Genomic DNA, 6,773 nt, shown 5'->3' with positions numbered 1-6,773 from the left:
TCAATTGTAGGAATTGTCCCGCCCAGAAGTACAGTACGAATTCAAAGGAAACGGTAGTGCGTAATAATTATGCGTCACGCCAGTCAGTTCGGGGTTTTCGCGCGAGAATGAACGGAGCGCCGCGATTGGCTGGCGTAGAAATTTGATTCTGTTTCGTTCTCTCCTTTGCCACCATCTTTGTTCGTCCCTGTCGTTCGTCTTCAGCCGCGTGCACCGGTCGCCGCGGTTAAAGAAAGAAAGGAAGATCGAATAAACGTTTCCCCAGGGAAGTCGTAAACGGCGTCCAGAGCCAGCTCGTACAGTTTCGAACAGTCTGTCAGTGACGGTGCTTTCGCGAACACGGTTCCCGTGCGTTCGACCTGTGTACGCGTGTGTGCGTGCCGGTTGAAAAACAAGAGTTGTTACACACAGACTCTAACCGACTCTCCTGGCAACGCGGTGTCGCCCGAAAACAATGACTGTACGTTCGACGACTGGTTAGAAGCAACGAAGAAATCCACCGGCAAACTATTCGAATCGCATCTCTTTTGTCGATCGAGGCCAAACGGCCACGCTAACTCGAGGAACGGCTCGACTTGAATCAAACTTCGAGAAGGGTATGTAAACAGTATGATTTTTCTTTCATCGGTCGATAGTTTAGTCTTATGGTAAAAGTTCCTTCACACCAGTCTGGAAGATTCGTCTCCGACCGTTTGGCATCCCACGTGTAACTTATAACTTCCTTTTCTCGCATTCCGTTCAAATTTATCGATTTATCATGAACGATTACGCATGGATGATTGATCGCATGGTCATTGTACTTTATGTAGCGTTGATAATTATCGTTAACGGTTTTCGACCGCAGGTCGCGCCGTTGACATCAGTCTACGAGAAACGTTTTACCACTCAAGCTTGACGTGCGTTGTTAATCGATACTCTGTGCCTTTAAAAGCACGCCGTTTATTGTTTGAATCTATTGTATCCGAGGTTGCAATTTCAAGCACGATCGATTCGTTCTTTTTCATCGGTCAGGTCGATCTTACTGCGAAAATCTCGTGCGTAATCGGGCATGATATTTTTTACAAGAAAGAGAGAGCGATTATTGCCGTGCCATGGTGATTACCTCCGTTACGAAATATGTTTTCTGCGAAAAGACTGCGGCCCAAAAAACGACGTGACGGTGTTTCGCTTATTTTTTAAACTTTCAGGCGTTTGACATGCGCCGACGTTCAAACAACCGTCGTTGATATATACACGTACTTCACGTATGCACGTGTGCGAGGCTATAGATAGGACCTGTATTACGCTTTTCTCACGTTTCCCTGAAATTCATAGCTAACAGCGTGCATGGAATTTCAGATGCAAAAGAATTTCAATGGAACAGCAGAACATTCTTCTATATTAGGAATGATACATCGTACATATAGTAATATGTTATACCTGGAAATAAATATAGCAAAATCGTTGACTTAACGTATGACTTGTCAGTGACAACAGCTTACGTGAATCTATTTTTGACTTGGTCCGTTGGGAGGGTCGTTTGTTATCCGAGTCTTACGAATTTGTCGATTTGCAAATATGTATATACATATGTAATTTCAAACAGTTAGTTACCATAAAATGGCCTACGCCATGATAGGCTAACTCGTTACGATGGTGGTTATGTTAAACGAAATGTACACTCAGATCCATACGTGGAATAATACATATATATAACGATGACACATTTCCGCGCGGAAGAATGTTCCTTTTTTTATCTAAATTCCGTAAGAAAATTACTCGCCAACCTTTCCGTGCATGCGATTCGTTAAAAATTAAATCGCAATTTTGTTAACGACAGATAATCTTGGAATATTAAAAAATTCCACTCTCCATGAGTTTTATTATACTCGTTTAGCTTGTTGCTAAATGATTGTTTCAAAATTTGTTTCAATTTCAAAGAAGCTTTCCCGCTATGAATTTAATCAGAAATTGAAACTAATTTAATCTCTATTCAAGTTTAGTTTCATTAATTCAAAGCGAAAATATTGGAATACGTATAAGTACGTCAGCAGCTTATGGGCACAGTTATTTCAGTAGCTATGAATGCGTTAAATGTTCGCTCGAGGGAAATATTTGAAAAGAGGTCTTTAATTGAAATCGGTACGTCTCTCACGATCGATAACTCATCACTCGATGTGCTATGGTTCTTTCATATTTTTGTAATTGTGTTTCTCATTGATTACACGTAATACAGGTATTACGATAAAATGCACGAACCGTATAAAAACATTTTCTTTTTTGTAATCTAACCTTCGGATTGTTTGCATCGAGGGTATGTTTGCTTCGTATATTAACCTTTCTCAACTGTGCAAGGTTTTTGGTAAATCGTGAACGTACACGTTATTATATTATCTGGCTCGAACGTGAGACTTGAAGGAATTCTTTCGCTGATCTATCACGGGGCGTTTGCAAATGTTTGGAAGTTATTCCCTTATCGAAGTAACCGGGTAACCATCGGTTATCGCGATACGTTTTTATTCACAGTAGGCGTTCGAGTCTATCACGAGTTTTTTAACTAATTCGTATTCAAAGACTTTGAAACGCTACGTGGTTTAAAAATAATATTTCGGAAACTCGACCAGCCGGTCCCTCCAAAAATCATTTAAATAAACCTGAGTATTTAAGAAGTCTGCTCAACTACTTAAGAACCATTTAGAATTCACTACCGTTTAACCTCAGAATAATTTGAATAAACTTCAAATATTTGAAAAGTCTCGAAGCGTTAATTGCTTGGGAACATTAAGTGCTTTAAGAATTGTTCAAATTCTGTCAAATTGAAAATAATTTCGCTAAACTCGGATATTTGAAAATCCACTAAGCATCGATAAAAAGTATTATCGAAAGTATTTAAAAGTATTGCCGAAATTGATATTTACTAAATTCAGAATGAACTTTAAAATGTACAAGAGCTTGATCGTTCGAAGCCATCGCTAGCTAATCTGTGTATCTCCGACGTGTCCCATGAAATATCCTTTTTCATTCCATGACACGAGCAACGGGCCAGTAATAAATGGCACACTTATTCGATACACGCGTATCGAATCGATTGCGACAAATCATTCGGTATTCCTTGAAGGCGCTTTAAAGTTTCGTCCCAGTGAAATTGGCCACGTGGCTATTCACCTTCGAAAAGCAAAAAGAAAAAAAGAAGAACAAAATGGTTAATTATCATAAATATATTTATTCGCGAACGAAAGATGAATCGCAAGATGAAATATTTACAGCGACAAATAACGATTGATTCAAAGGAAGCGACTACCACAAATAGTCGGGACGATTTTCTCGTTTGTTTATAGAAAAAACAAGAAGTCGTACACATTGGTCGACAGGTACTTCCGTCGCGTCAGTGTAAACAAAGGTTTACACGTGGCCTGGCGAAGCCATTAGAAACGTCTTGGTGGCTAATTTAACCACGAAACCTTTACCTCGACCGGCTTTTATTCCAAGGTATACCTGTCTTCAACAATAAACCCAGAAACTCGAAACTGTATATTCTTTTCCTTTGCCACCAGAGGAACATCGATACCATATACGTATACTTTCTCGCAGGTCCTCTCTTTGCTATCTATTCCTGTATAGAGGATGGGTCACCTGACGTTACCTTGAGTTCCATCAATCTTACCATCCCTTTATAACAGTGTAAACTAGGCTAAGTAACTTGTAACTATCTAACTTGTTAGGTAGCTTTCCTGAGCGATAGTCCATTAGAAGACCCAGGGGGCCAAGTGCTTTCTCCCTTTTCCCTATCAGTATTTCGCAGTAGAACCGTTAGCTTGAAAGATTCTTGACGTAATTAACAAAGAATGCGTTCAATATTTTGTGGTGCGCAGTTCAAATTTATTCTGCTAGATCCCTTTGACTTGTACAAACTGAGCAAACTGTAAGACTCATTCACTCTCATTGTAAGTGTGACTCATTTCTTCACACGAGATTAATGCCTCTTCATATTAGCTCCGGAACCCTGTCAAACAATTCGAAAGAATCGACCAGCTAATTATCTGTAATTACGACAATTTTTATTAATTACAGTTAATGGTGTAATTCGTTAATCTGTGTAAAAAGAGAATTTTTCCTCGGTAGACAGAGCGTTTAGCGGAGGGATTAAACATTTCTCAATTGAAATTCTGAAAAGTTCCGAGAACAAAGAAAATTGGGCTCGTTACTCGCGTCTAATTTAGTCTCTGTTTAATGGTTCGTTTCCATTGGACGGTCAATTACTTTGTCATTCTTTCAATCTTGATGGAAAACATTTCAAATAGTGAACGTTGCGCAATGCCGATGTCGTAATCAGCGTCGATTAAACGGCCGGATTAAGCCGTATTTCGTAGCGATAAAAGCGTCTCGTTTGATTAATAATTAACATCTGCGGCGGCGTTTAAACCCAACTGCGATATCAAAAGCTATCTAGTCGATCGCAATAAATGCTGTCAATGAATTCCAACCGTCGCAACGGTGACGCTTCAGGTGATTAAAACAATATTTCTTTCTCCTTACGTAGGTTGATTGTTCAGCAATGTCCTGACTGTCTATGTTTTTGATAAGTTTGAATAAATGTTGTAATCAAAGTAGTCGATGACCGTCGGTATCGTCGTTTTATCGAAGTATCAGTTAAATATATTGTTAGGGGAAAAAAGTGTGGTCCACGTGTGGACCATGACTTTTGAACGGCTGAAGATAGCAACTTTTTGTGCGACAGATAAATGCACGCGCAAATTCGACTGATAAATATGTTAATTATGCATGGAATTTTAGAGATTGAAATAAAGTTTTTTTTACCGTATGTGGTTACGATAGGCTTTACCATGCGTACGTGACTCCAATATTTTTATCACTGTAAACAATAATGATTTATTGGTTATATCTTTTTAGTTATTCAATGTCAGGAAGTTCCAAAGTTTCGTCTGGGAAGAATTAAGTCTGGGTTAAGGCATTATCTTAAACTCACATGAGAGATATGTGAAGCGATTAAGGGATATAGAACATTTTGGAACATGCAACTATTCGATGCACCGAGGAAACGGTATGTCGTTTGCGATAAACGTATGAAATACCTGGAATAGTCGGTTTCAAGTAGTCGTCTCATCGATACATCAGGCACGAGTCGATCGTTCGCGCAAAGGGTACGATTATCGGCAGTAATTCGTTTGATTCGGGTTTGATATGTTTGCGTAGCCAACAGTCACGACGATAGTCGCTTTCAATGAGCTTAATTGAGTGCTTTAGCACGCGACAATCCGTCTCTGTGAATCATTCTATCGAGCGTTTCAGAATCATGTATCGATTCAACAAGATTTTCTTCCATCGACGTCAAATGTGCTCGATCATTCTAATGATTTATTCTCGCGCGACATACTTTCTATAAATATGACACGATTAAAACAAAGTTTGCTAATTTTCTTGGACAAGTTTCGAAGCATTTCTACTCGTGTCAGCTTTCGTATACAGTGGTACCTCGGCATACGACCTTATTAATCCGTTCTCATATTGATATTATACCTACATTAATTTTTTCTCTTTTATTCAAGAGCATCCCTTTTGTATGTAAGAGTATTAACCACTGGGGAAGTACTCACATGATATTGTAATAATTTAACAAATTTACTTATTCTCGCTTTACAACAGATTGTAAATTAATACATTTAAAAAAAAAAATTTCCTCCGAGATAATTATTTAAAAATAACGTAAAATTCACACAAAAAATTTATCGTATACCGAGCAAAATTTGTCACGTCCAAACAGAACGCATTCCAAAGCAGACGTATACAGTGGTACCACTGTATTTTATTTATTAGCTACATTGATTTAATGGCATAATAAAGACGAATGAATAGAAAGAAATTATACAATTGATTGATAGTGCTGTTGTATGATCTTTCATGCGTTTAATAATAACATGTATCGAACGTGATAACGGCAGATTTATTACACCGGGAGATATGTTACATTCAGTCTTGTCATAACACACAGTGTGTACACAAATTTCATGGTAATCAGGAAAACGTTTTCACGCTTGTACGATCGCGATAAACTCGCTGCTCAATGTATCCAGCGACTGGCACCGACTTTCCCGCTATTTACATTCCCCTAATTACCATTTTTACGATAAATTGATACTTTTCTTTAATGTTTTCTTGAAAGAAAAACAAAACATATTTATTTAAATTATCCAATCATTACGTTCCGTAGATTTTGCTGTTTTATATCAATTTGCAGTTCGACGATGACGACTGTGTCTGCTAGATTCTTTCACCATATTTGGTCTTGGAAATAGCCAAGAGGAGGTCACGGTCTGAACGAGAGCATTTTGAAACGTATCCTCGTTCAAGTTCTACCTCAACTTTGATACTTCAATATATTGAAACAAGAAGGTAACAGCTTGTCAGAATCGTTAATAATATCCCTGAAAGAAAGTTGCGCTAGTCTATACAGAAGTTTCTGGGAACAGGAAAAACGTAATGCAGGAATCTTTGCCAAAACTCTGTTTATTTTCGAAAGCTGTTAAAAGATATAACTGCCAGCCGTCCACTCGCTTTCAACTATTCGCATGTCCAGATCTAGTTTCGATTGAACTAACTTCCAATAATTTCTATTTCGGAGTCACCCACTTCACCTGTCGCACCTGCAAGTTTCCACAATTTTTTTTTATCGCCTTATGCCGACGTCCTATTGTGTGCAATCTGTACCTATCTAGAAGTCTGAGTAAACAATAGCTACAGTAAATCATAGCCATAAAAGTGTTAAGAATCGTATA

The sequence above is a fragment of the Osmia bicornis genome, chromosome 5 (genome assembly GCF_907164935.1).
Source record: "Osmia bicornis bicornis chromosome 5, iOsmBic2.1, whole genome shotgun sequence".
Taxonomy (NCBI): domain Eukaryota; kingdom Metazoa; phylum Arthropoda; class Insecta; order Hymenoptera; family Megachilidae; genus Osmia; species Osmia bicornis.
Note: the sequence above shows the minus strand (reverse complement) of the source record.